The following is a 13,147-nucleotide window of genomic DNA, read 5'->3' on the forward strand; positions in this document are numbered from 1 at the left end:
CTCCCTGCACCATGTGTGCAGAGAGGATGCAGAATCCATCTGCATCCAGCTAGCTTGCTAGATTAGAGATCCTAACTCCTCACTTTCCTATCTAGAATGGAGTTCCTTAATAAATACCTTATATATTGATTTGAAACTATGAATTGGCTCCAAGTTACATTACTCTCAGCATACATGCATGCCTAACTAAATCCGCTGTGTTGTGCCTCTGTGCATTCTGCTATAACGAGAAAGGGATTCTCTCACCACAGAGAATTTCCAACACAGATTGCATATCCTACAGTGTGTTGAATGTCCCTTCAGGAGCTTTAAATGATTCAGGTTGAGGTTGAACCAGATTCCTTTGAAGTTTTGAAAACTAGTGATCCAGTATTTCCCCAGTTCTTAACTTCTGAGTTCTCCATGATAACAGGGTACAATTAGCTGAGGGGGCTTACTCTTGATTTTCAAGGCAGAGTTGGGAAGGACAAGTTCTGCCAAGTTCTAGAGTGTGACTTCCAGGTTCTGAACGAAGCTGTCCGATAAGGAGGACCTGGGTGGAAGCAATCTCCTTTTCTTTGATATGACCCCCCCGCCCCCCCCCCCCCATGCAGGGCAAGGTTGCGAGAGGCTTTGCAAGGGCACAAAGGGAAGCGTCAGGCTGCCTTTTGAACGTGAATCTTCTACCTCAGAGGCAAATGGTCTATGAATACGGAGGCTACACAGCTAGCATAGGGAAGAGCAGTAGCAGTCAGTGAGTGCTGTGCTGTGGGGCCGGTGAGTGGGGGGAGTAGTCTGTGGAATACATTGTATGAATTGGGCCTTGTGGTGATCAGTATGCTCCAACTGCTGATGCTGGGAGACAGGCAGAAAAAGTGATTAAAACCATACCACACACTTCCTTGCTGAAACCACCCGATGCAGGAACAATTCAACCACTGTAAAGAGCAACACGGCCCCTTGTGCAATAGGAACTTATGCTATCCCTCTTCCCATCTCCTTGTTTTGCTATATATCACTCATTTCAGATGGCAGCCAAAATATCCAAGACTCTGTTGAACTTTTTTGTGCCCAGGTGTTCTGAGTACATCCCATCCAAATTATTATGGCATTTTGTCTATTTTTTTTAGTCATGTTGAAATGTACTTGACAAGTGCCAAGGCTTTAATAGCTCATCATATTGTGGTTCACAAAGTACAGTCAAGTGTGCCGTCAAGGGTATTTCGACTCCTGGCAACCACAGAGCCCTATGGTTTTCTTTGGTAGAATACAGGAGGGGTTTACCATTGCCTCCTCCTGCGCAGTGCGAGATGATGCCTTTCAGCATCTTCCTATATCATTGCTGCCTGATAGAGGTGTTTCCCATAGTCTGGGAAACAAACCAGCAGGGATTCAAACTGGCAGCCTTCTGCTTGCTAGTCAAGCTTTTCCCTGCTGCACCACTTAAAGGGTATAAAAATCCTCACTCCTGTCAACCTTGGCATCTCTTGTCCTCTGTGATCAGAAATTCTCATTCAAATGTCTACCACTGATTTTCTGTAGCTATGAAGCTTTCTTCCCTTCTCTTCCTTGTCTTCTTGGTGCTCTTCCCTGATCCAGAGAGGGGCCAGTCCTCCAGCTGCCAGAGAAAGCAACAGCCTGATCAGGAATGGAACCACATTTAAAGACCTTTCTCCTTTCAGAGGACCTTAACATCTCCCTCTTTTACAGCACACTGTGAAAACATAGCTGTTTCATTCTTTTCTTGGGGGTGACTTTAATAGGCTGCTGCTGTTTCAGTTATTCAGAGTATTTTGGCTTTGTCTGTATTTGGGGGATAATTATGCTATTCTTTTGCTATTTCTTTCTATGTTGAGAATTTTTTCAGTGTGGTGGCAGTTATATTTTACGGTAACTCATCTTGCGTGCTGCCTTTCTTCTGACCCAAGGCTTTATCAGATGAACAGTGGCATTTTCAGTAAGGCATATAAAGGTTGGTTGGAAAGCTGCAAAAGGACACTCAGCTCCAGCCAATTAGATGGACACCTCCTTAAGTCTTCCTGGAAGGGACTGTCTCAATTTCAGATTCCATCAACCATGTGTGCTGGCTGCTTCTTCTGTGGAGTTGTTCTCTTGGCACTTGCAGACACTGTTATTAATCCAGACACTAATTGCTTTGGAAGCAGTTTGTGCTGACTTCTCCCTTCCAATTCAGATTCAGTCCTTCGGGCACCTTTTGCTCCTTGTTGCTTAAAGAATCTTTTATCATCTCACATTTCCAGCAGAAAAGATGAATAACGAATAAGAACACAGGAAGAGCAATGCTGGATCAGGCCCAAGCACCCTATCCCAGCATCATACAGTGGCCCAACACCAGATGCTTCTTGGAAGCCCACAGACAAAACCTGAGGACATGCCCTCTCTCCGAATGCAGCACGGATCTGAGTAAAAGAGGATCATATTGAAGTGTTGCTTGGAGAAGAATATGGAAGAGAGCTATCCACCGGTTCCCACGGGGTATTTCTGTACAGGAGGAGACTCAAAAGAGATGGTGGCAAATCGGGAGAGGATTGCATGACCTGCCCCTCCCCAAGATCATTAACATTCCTTGGTAGAGCTGCCACCAGTCTCTCTCCTCTGAGACAAACTAAGTGAAATTCCTCCCTGTTCATAGCAAAATGCCTTACAACCTCTTTGAAGAGCAGGCATGTTGGGAGACAGAATGGAACATGTTTCCAGCCCCGATCAAGTCTAAAACAATCCAAATCTATTTTATGTAAGTAGATATAGAAATCAGGACAGTTTACAGGCAAACAAGCCTAAATGGTTAAAATGCACACGCGAAGTACCTTTCTTCCCGTCTAGAGGCTCAATAGATATCAGGTCTTAAGTTGCCGTTCACAAAACATAATCCTTCATCATGCTCTGCTCCTAGGAGCCACTCAGAATGGTCTCAGGTAACAAAGCTAAGCTAATACAGAATTAACATTCCAGAAACAGCAACATCAAGAGCTCCTCCTATGACTGACTACCACCCCACCTCACTTAACTCGAAAGCTGGCTGTTTCCTTAATAGGGAAGTTGATTTGCTGTCGGATTGGTGTCGATTCCTGGCAACCACAGAGCCATGTGGTTGTCCTTGGTAGAATACAGGAGGGGTTGACCATTGCCTCCTCTCGCGCAGTGTGAGATGATGCCTTTCAGCATCTTCTTATATTGCTGCTTCCCAATATAGGAGTTTCCCATAGTCTGAGAAACATACCAATGGGGATTCTAACCAGGAACCTTTTGCTCCCTAGGCAAGTTACTTCCCTGCTGCACAAGAAGGTTGCAAAGAAAGAAAGAGGTACAGCCAGGTAATAATTGCCATCTTCCCCTCAAATATGGGCAAAACATCCTAGGATCCGATTGCTCAGACACTTCTTTCAAAAGCTTATTGTCTCTCCCTGATTGTAGCAGATTCCTGAGATGACAATAGGGAACCCCATTTGCCTTTTGGGTACTTGTGAACATTTTGAGCCTTTTCCTGGCCTGGGCAACTTAACTGATTAACAAGCTATTGCCAGACACAAATTATTCAGAAGAGCCAGGCCAGGCCAAAATGGCAGCAATCGTCTTTGCCTATAAATATGGGTGGCATTGCTCCTTTCCTACTGATGTGAATTCAGTTCGTCCCTGGGTCCGCCTTAAGCCAATCAAACAGACACAGTGGGAATCAATTAGAGGCTTGGTTTAATGCTCTGCAGAAGCAGGTAGACAATGGGACTCACGCTCCACATTGAATACAAATTGGTTATAGGTGCATCTTACATTTATACAGACAATCTGAATAATGCTGACATAGTATACGTGGCAGTAAAATGGTGGACTAAGTATTTAGTACGCATGCGAATGATTCATTGTTCATCTGGTGATCACCCCTTATTTGGTTACATCCTGTTTTCTAAACTGTCCTGTGAGAACCAAGTTTCTTTAGATACAATTTAGTGGAGAGAGATAATGACATTGGCTGTGATGTCTCTGAGCTTGGCTGGGGCTACTTTAAGTTAGAATTAGGTTTTCTAAGCAAATTTGGAGATGCTTTGGTATTCTAAGTAAAATGGAGTTACTTTGGTTTTCTAAAACACATCAATTCCCCCCTTAAACACTGCATCATCCTGAATCTTCAGGACGCCTTAATTAAGGTTTGTAAAGGTACAGCTATATGTATGGGTCTTACATTATGGCAAGGTTGAAAGGTTCTGATAAACATTTGGATTAAAGCTAGAATGCATTGTAAGCAGCAACATGTGATTATCAATACAAAGAGAATACATGCTTTAACTAGAATTATCTTCTGTGCCTATAAATCAATAGGCTCTCCATATTAGTTAATGAAAGTTCTAACTGTTTGGAAATATTAATAATAGCTCCTTTTTAACACATAAACTCTTAGATGGAACTCTGTGTTTCGTGTGGCTACAGGGTTTGGGACACATGTGGTTTTGGGATGCCTTAAACATTTGTGATGCATTAAGCATAGTTTTAACAGAAATGGTATGTGCTATGGGAGGCACATTGCATACAATATTCTAGAGCTATAAACATAATTATATAATTCTACACAACACACACACATATCCTTAACCACCCATATCTGGCATGATTTGATATATATATAAAAGTTTTACACATAACAGCAAAGTGTACATATAAAGATCATACAACTTATAGCAAGCAACATGATTTTAAACCATCTTTATCCCAAATAAAGTATAAATAACAGTCTTGCATTGTGGAACCAGATGCTTCTGGTGATTAATGGGTTATCAGCTTGTGGAAAGCGATAGCAATGACAAGTCATGTATAATCACACTGATTAATACAAGTGTCTATAAAATTGTAGGTAAAGCTTGGGACAGCTTAATGTCTTAGAGCATAAAGGGATCAGTAACTTGGGGATAGGTGCAGACTTGCAGGTAAATGCTCTGGTTGAAACAATGAGATGATTGGCACAATATATAAGTGAAACAATAAGGAAATGACTGGAGAGCAAGCATGTGAGGTCCATGACCTTACAGCACAGGAGATAGCAAGGTTTTCAACATAATGATAGCACATAGTCACTACAAGAATAGGAATTTAAGAAAGTGGTGCAAATCATCAACTCCCACCCCCCTTAGTGTCCTCTAAAGTCTGTCATGGCCAAAAAGGAAGCCATGGAGAGCTTTAGAATTCAAAATCTAAAAGTCCTTGGTAAGGAAAAATATATTTTAGTCCTTCAGTTGAGAACCAAATGCTCTTGTAAAACGTTGCAGGATTTTGGCTATCCTGATCCGTGTTGTTTTGGCTTGTTTGGCTAGTGTCCACAGACAAGCTCAAATGTTCATGTGTTTGGGAGCCTTGACTCCCTCCCCTTGTGGGCAATCTGAAATAGTGTCTTTGGCAGAATTTGAAATAGTGTCTTTGGCAAGGTATCTTACCCAGGTAGGATGGTTCCAGGGCTTTACAGCTTGGGGAAATGCTGTTACGTGTATGACTCCAGAGAAAAGTGAACAAATTGGCTTGCTTGTTTGTTATCAGGCAGTCTTCAGGCGTTTGTTGTCTATCCTTCTCCTATAACACTTAGGAGCAGGAAGATGAACTGTGCATTAGGCCCTCTTCTTTGAACACAGAACAGGGTAGCAGATGAACGTCCTGTCACCATTGGGTTGGACTGGAAATGCAGACAGGGACTGCCCTCTGGTAGCTGCTGCTGCTGATGGTTAGTTTTCCTGGGTCACTGTTGATGGAGACTCCCTTGGGATCACATTCTGGCGATGTATCCTGGTATTCCTTCGATCTGGGAAGGACCAATCCTTCTTGGAAAGACAATTCAAGGCACTGTTGGTTGCAAACCTGTTTACTTGAGAGAAAGACAGGCAAGTGAGTTGCCAATTCCCTCCCCACCATGTAGGGACAGCATCCTGAGACTAAGTCTCTGGGTGCCAACCGTTAGCACAAAAGGAAAAGTCAAGTTTTCAAGGCAAATAATACAAAGGGTGGATAAAACCTGAGGCTATTTTCAATTTGGTCTTTTGGCATTTTTTTTCCTTTTTCCAATTTATATTTTTGTTTTCCTGCTTGCCCTGGGCTCCCCCTTTCCCTGAAGATCAGAACAGGGGATGATGTCTTCATTTGAGGCTTGGTGGCCAGGCGGGAGGCTGTGTGTGGGAGCCAGTGCTTCTTGGAGGCTGGCTGGCTTGTGTTGTAGTCTGGTTTCTGATCACGAGAACAAAACAGCAATCCTGGGCAATAGCAAAGCAATAAAGTCAAAAAGAAAAAGGCATTCACATTTTTCACCCCCCCTTGTGAGTTTGGGGCTTTGAGGAGGCATTAAAGCCTTTCAGGTCAAGCATAGTCACTGCTAACAAAGTCCAGTTTCCATGTGGCATCTCACATTCTCTTCTGCATCCTGTTCTTCCTCTTTATAACAACCCTGTGAGGCAGGCCAAATCATTTGAGTGGCAGGCTCTGTGTCACCCAGCAAGTATCATGGCTGAAAGAGGACTTGGACTCGGGTTTTCCCGGTCTTAGTCCAGCACTCTAACCACTGCACCACGCTGGCTGACAATCATACTTACAGTCCTTTGTCAGGGCAATCAATCTCCATCCAGTATAACTGACTTCATCCTCAGTAACGTGTAGATAGTTGTGGTGTCCCCGTTCTCCATCTTTAGCCTCATAATTAACCAGTCACTGATGGATTCAAGTTTGGGTTTGACATTTCTGTAAAGCGAAAACAACCTCTCGAGACAAGGAAAAAGGATAGCCCACACAGGTAAGTCAATCCACAGCTTGGGCATTACCTGACTTGGCATGTCCAGTGAGATACTATACCTTGGTAAAGTAGGATTGTTTACCACACAAATTACACAGGCTGTTGCCACATGTTCTGCAAAAGGGTACATCCAAGAGGCACAAAAGTGTCTTTGTATTGACTAGGAAAAACCAAAGGATTGGTTCTGCAAGAATTCCACATCCATCTGCTGTTCTTTACCAGCCATCCTCTTCTAAGTGCGCCCCCCTGCTGTGGTGCAAAGTCGATGTCCTTTTTTCTGAATATGTGTGTGTGGGGGGGGGGGGTTGTGCCAAGATAGTTAGCACAGGAATCAAAGATGCTTGGAAACAGGAATAGAAGGAGCAGCGGTTTTAGCTGCAGCATCTGCCATCCAATTACCCTTTGTCACTGGGTCATTTTCCTCTGGTGACCTCTGCTATGGATGACTGCAACCTCTTCTAGTAGTGTAACAGCAGTCTAGAGTTCTGATATCTGTGTCCCATATTTTACTTCCTTGTTTCCCACTGTTAAAAATCTTCTTTCTTTCCAAGTGGCCCCATGAGTTGTGTAAAAATTACCTTGAAGGTGATGAGCTCTGCAAGCTGTGCTGAGATACCTGGAGAAGGAGATTTCGTCAGTCACTACTCCATAGCCAGCTTACATTGTCCATCTTACATGAAGCTGCCTCCATCTGTGTACAGTTCATCTTTAAGATCAGAATGGCTTGGCATAGATGCAGTCCACAGCTTGCAAGCAATCATGTTCTTGGTCTTCTGTAGGCTCAAAAGGAAGTAAGTTAGCTGGATTAAGAACAAAGTAGTAGCCATGGAAACCCCAGGATCCCCACCAAAGTCACATGATATTCGGTCATGTGTGAGGGAGTCAGCCATCTACTGCTCCAGACTAATCCCTTTTAGCTGGGAAATATCCAAGGTGAATTGCAAACCGGTGCTTTGGAACTCCTTGCCACTTGCAGGATTGGCAAAACAAAATTCCTTTCATTAAATCTCATGTCTGGGATTTTAAGATTCAGCTGCTGTGAAGGCAAAGCAGGGCTGGTGGATGAGTCAAATTAAAAAAAAATTTTTTTTTTTTAACCTTAGACCATTTGATTAGTAGCTTTCAGTTTACATCAAAACAGTTAGCAGAAATATTGCATACATTTTGCAAAAACATGGCAGTAATACAATTAGACTCATTTATCTTAAAATCCATTTTTCCTTCTCACCCACAATTAATCTGGCTGGAACACAAACTGCTTTACAGAGAACCTCTTTCCCCCTCCCATCTGGAAATGGGCTGAGTTGTTCATCAGAGATCAGCTCAGTTGTGAGCAAGAATTTGAAAGGGAAACTTCCGGTTTAGAGTTTTGAGCTCGCAGAAAACAGGTAAGATAAGATAGATCATTGTCAAGGAATTCAGTAAACATAACATATAAAGGCTTATGACACTCAGTAGTGGCAGAAATATCACAATCAACTTAACATAAGAATGAATGAAGTAGAGCTTGCTCTCATGCCTAATGCATTTAGCCATCCATAAGCAGCACTTTTGCAGAGGTGGGAAGATTCAGTTGCTCATGACCAATTTTATGTTCAATTAATATAATAACTGCTAATTTAGGAATTCAATGTCAGAGCAAGTTTGGTCTGGAACAGTTTACAGAAAGGGGGGGAAAACATGTCACTAGTATAAATATATTCACAAATACAACAGAATAAACAGAATAATTACAACTGAAACCTCATCTTCACAGGGATGAGTTATAAGATTAATGGGGTTGAATTCCTACACAGAACCAGAGCTTTGGGCTCCCTGTTCAGAAACATGCGCGCGCACACACACACACACACACACACACAGGCTCGTCTTGTGTATTTCACAGAACAAAGGACTAAACAAAGAAAATTTCATATGAATCCCAAAGAATTTTATAGCATTTTAAACATGTCAGCCATAAACTCAGTTAAGAAAGTACTTTAAACAGAACAACCTTATCACAGTTATCCATGAAAACAACCTGTAATTCTATATTACCTTTCCACATCACAATCTTATAACTTACTGGTGCTTTTCAAGCATTTTTCTTTTTGTTGTTGTTAACAACCTCAACCCAAAATCCTTTTACGTGTTTCCTTCTAGTTTTTTTCTCTTTTGTCTGCAATTCCCATATGCATTCCTTCAAAACTCCATTTTCTTTCCTCTTTTCCAACTCAAGTAGTTGAAGAGAGATAGAAAAAAAAAGAAAAAGAGAACAAAAGCAGCCTTTTGTTCAGAGAACTTTTGCAGCTAGAACAGTGTTATCTTTTGGCTTCGTGACAACAGGACAGTAGCAGCAAGATTTTTGCAACACAAGGGCAAATCCTGGAAGCAACTTGGAAACAGAACACAGAGAGAGAAAATGATTTTTGCAAAAGACAAATCATTCTTCCTTCTTTAACACTTATAAAACAGAGGCAAGTGCAAAAGGATGTTATTTTCGGAGTCAGGAGGCCATTGACTCGAGTTCATAGTGGCCAAACTTTCATACAAAGGCATTTCAAAACATATTTTCTAAGAGCACTCTTTGCTCCCATGATAATCACCCAATTTTTCAACACACACTCCAAAGGTATACATGAAATCCGTTCAGATTTTGTGTACTTGCTATTTCTGCTACCCATAGCCCCCGCTTTGAGTTGGTCGGGCTTAGACTGTTTCCTTCCCAGGCAGCCCTACTTCGGCTGTGGGTTTTTTTGTTTTTTTGTTTTGTCTCTCTCTCTCTCTCTTTCCCCCTTCTCGAGCTGAAAGATTAAACCTCCCCTGCTTGGGCTTTTTTTTTGGGGGGGGGGCTTAAATTGCCCCCCCTTCTCGGGATTTTGGCTTAATTTGCCCCTGCGTGGGCAGCCCTTCTTCGGCTGTAGGATTTCCCCCCTTTTCTCGGGCTGAAAATTGCCCCTCCCTGGGCTTTTTCCCATTTGCCCCTCTTGGGCTGAGGAGAACCAAAAGACGTCTTTGGATTTCACTCTCTTACTCACTCACTCTTTCTGTTCACACTTTCATTCACTCTTGCCTCGATTCCCAGATGTGGCGCGTTGTGACGACTGGCGCATCCCGGGCCCATGAGAATCCTCCACAGACAAAATGCTGTGAGGCGCGCTGGATCTCATTGTCCCGTGACGGGTCAGACTGTCCACCCAGAGCCACATCCGACTGTCACGGCACCAAATTGATGTGAATTCAGTTCGTCCCTGGGTCCGCCTTAAGCCAATCAAACAGACACAGTGGGAATCAATTAGAGGCTTGGTTTAATGCTCTGCAGAAGCAGGTAGACAATGGGGCTCACGCTCCACGTTGAATACAAATTGGTTATAGGTGCATCTTACATTTATACAGACAATCTGAATAATGCTGACATAGTATACATGGCAGTAAAATGGTGGACAAAGTATCTAGTAGGCATGCAAATGATTCATTGTTCATCCGGTGATCACCCCTTATTTGGTTACATCCTGTTTTCTAAACTGTCCTGTGAGAACCAAGTTTCTTTAGATACAATTTAGTGGAGAGAGATAATGACATTGGCTGTGATGTCTCTGAGCTTGGCTGGGGTTACTTTAAGTTAGAATTAGGTTTTCTAAGCAAATTTGGAGATGCTTTGGTATTCTAAGTAAAATGGAGTTACTTTGGTTTTCTAAAACACATCACTACCAGCAAGGACGGAAAAGCAAGAAAGAGCAAAGGTGAAGCAAAAGGAGGAAAGTACTTCTGCATGCTTGTGACCAAGTTTTGGGGCCTTTAGCCAATCTGAGACCAGCAGTGTCATATAGCGATTCGATAGAGAAGCATCTACAGTCCCAGGCTGGACCCATTATGATTGGAAAGCCCACACTGACTCTAATGGGGATGATGAGAAAGCTGTGATAAAGTGCCCTCCCCTGTGGTGGGTGGGGTAGAAGCCAGAGCCAGCCTTTGGCTACTTGAGAAGGGAAGCTGAGTGGTAGAGGAGATCGGTGAAGAAGAGGCTGAGAAATGAGATTAGGAGGACCATGGCTTCCAGCTGCAGTGTGGGAGAGCATGGAGCCTGAGGGGATCCACCACCTCACTAAACAAAGGAAATGGAGAGGGTGAAACTGCGGAACAAGCAGAGGAACTCAGAGACACTCCCTGGGAAGCAACAGGCAACAGAGGTTGCCTATAAAGTAATGTGTTGATCAACCCTAAGGGCCCAAGTCAAAGGCAAGGATCTGAAGCCTAATGAAGAAACCGGATGGATACAGGTCCTAGGGGTGGCCTTTTTCCACCCTGGAAAATTTCTGTACTCCAGTAAAGTTCAGGAGACTGAACTCTCCCTTTCTGGTTGACCTGTTGCGCCATGCACCCACGTCCATCTTATGTACAACTGCTGAAGAGTCCCACAGTGCCCCTCTGCCAGGGTTGCCAAGGTTGGCCAATTTTCTACCCTTGGTTTTTTTGGTGGGTAGAAAGAAATGCTATTTTTGATTAGTCATTTGTGCCAGTGCATTGAAATCAGCTACTTTTTTTGTCTACACTCCAGTGTAGCATGTAGCTTGGATAGAGAGCTTCTCAACCTGGAATAAGAAATCACCCAAAGGAAGATTTTTTCTGTTTTGTCTGTGCTTGGACACCAATCGATTGATGGTCAGATCAAACTGGGGGGGAAGAAGGTTGTCATTTTTGCCCAAGAGCACTGGGGGGCAGGTATCACACAGCTTTGCTTTCACAATGCACTTCACTACAATGCAGCTCTGTGCTGACTGTAAAATAAAGTAGGAGCTGATGTATGCTTTTACACACACACACACACACACACCTTAAATTGTTAGTGCAAATAGTTTAAAATTGTTAGTATGGTTTTCTAATAAAAAGTTCTTTAGTATTTAACTAGGCCAAATTATTGGAGGAATAACTGGCCATTTGCTCCCTACTAAGGCAACCATCTTCAGTTAAAGCCCATCTTCTCTTCTGGGATGGAGGGAGGGAACGATGATCTCAAATGAGTCCCCAAGCAGCGAGGTGCTCAGGCATGGTCTAAGAAGATCAGCCCTGGGTGGGAGTCAGCCACCACCAAGCACAGCATGAGGATCGGAGAAGTGGAGAGATGTATGGAGCACGTGGTATAGAGAAAGAAGGCTGCATCCTTTCCCAGAAGCTCACCATTTCGAACAGCTGTTTTCCAAGTACAACTCATGAATCCGCACTGTGTTACTGGCTATTTGGCGCTGGGTCCTTTGCTAATTGTTTTATGGATGACATCTTAGAATATCACCTATAACCTTTTAAAGTGACATTCCAAACATTCCAATATAGGACTAAGTGCTTGTTTCTGGTACGATTACACGGTGTAAGTATTTTAAATAGCATGTATTCTCCTACTGTGATAGCAGCTTAGTTGCAGTAGCTGCAGGTAATAGTGGCTGGGAAATAGAGAATCAAAAGGGAGCAGGTTCTTCTGCTGTCATACAGCTATATACACATCCCAGAGCCTGTTTGTACTGCTACAACCAATGTCACATCTACTGTGGCACTCACGCCTCAGGCCCTTGGTGCTGCTGACACGTCCACATGGGATCTCAGTGGCTGGGTGCCAGGTAGCTGAGAAGCCGATGGAGAGAAGAAGAAACCATGGAGAGGAGGACTTGGACATTGGTGCCAGCAGGTGGATGCTGCCGCTACAGAGCACGGCTAGCTGATCTGTCACTCACTCCATCTCTCTCTCACAATGTTCCTGCTCCTGTTGCCATTGGCATCTGAGAACTGCCTTACTGTGGGCTGCCTCCTGGAGCTTTGGGTATGGATCGAAGAAGATGCATAAGGAGTGCATATTAACAATTATAGTCCCACTTCTGGCCATCAGTACATTCCAACTGCTGCTGCTAAGAAATGATTAAAACCATATATACTCAGTGTCTCCTTGCTGAAACCACCCTATGAAGAAATCATTCGCCCAGTTTAAAGAACAACATGGCCTCTGGTGCAATACGAGCTGATTTCCAAAATGTACTGATGCGTCCATATTGTATTCCTCTTGCCACCATCTCCGTATTTTGCGATATCGCCAATACGCCTGAGGCCCCATTGAACATTTTTTGTCCCCAGGTGTTCCGAGTACAGAAGAACAACCCCTCCCCAAAAAGCAGAGTATGTTGCATTGTTTTTAAGAAGAATGTTGAAATTTAGCATAGAAGCGCCAAGGCTGCAAGACAACATCATATTCTTGTTCCAGAAATGGTATAAAAGGCCCAGAAATCCTCCCTACAATCACTTTTGGCATCTCTTCTCCTCTGTGATTAAACATCCTCGAAGATCCACTGCTGAATTTCCACTGCTATGAAGCATTCTTCTCTGATCTTCATTGCCTTCTTGGTGTCTTCTTGGTGCTCTTCCCGG

The sequence above is a fragment of the Hemicordylus capensis genome, chromosome 1, assembly GCF_027244095.1.
Source record: "Hemicordylus capensis ecotype Gifberg chromosome 1, rHemCap1.1.pri, whole genome shotgun sequence".
NCBI classification, from domain to species: Eukaryota; Metazoa; Chordata; class Lepidosauria; order Squamata; family Cordylidae; genus Hemicordylus; species Hemicordylus capensis.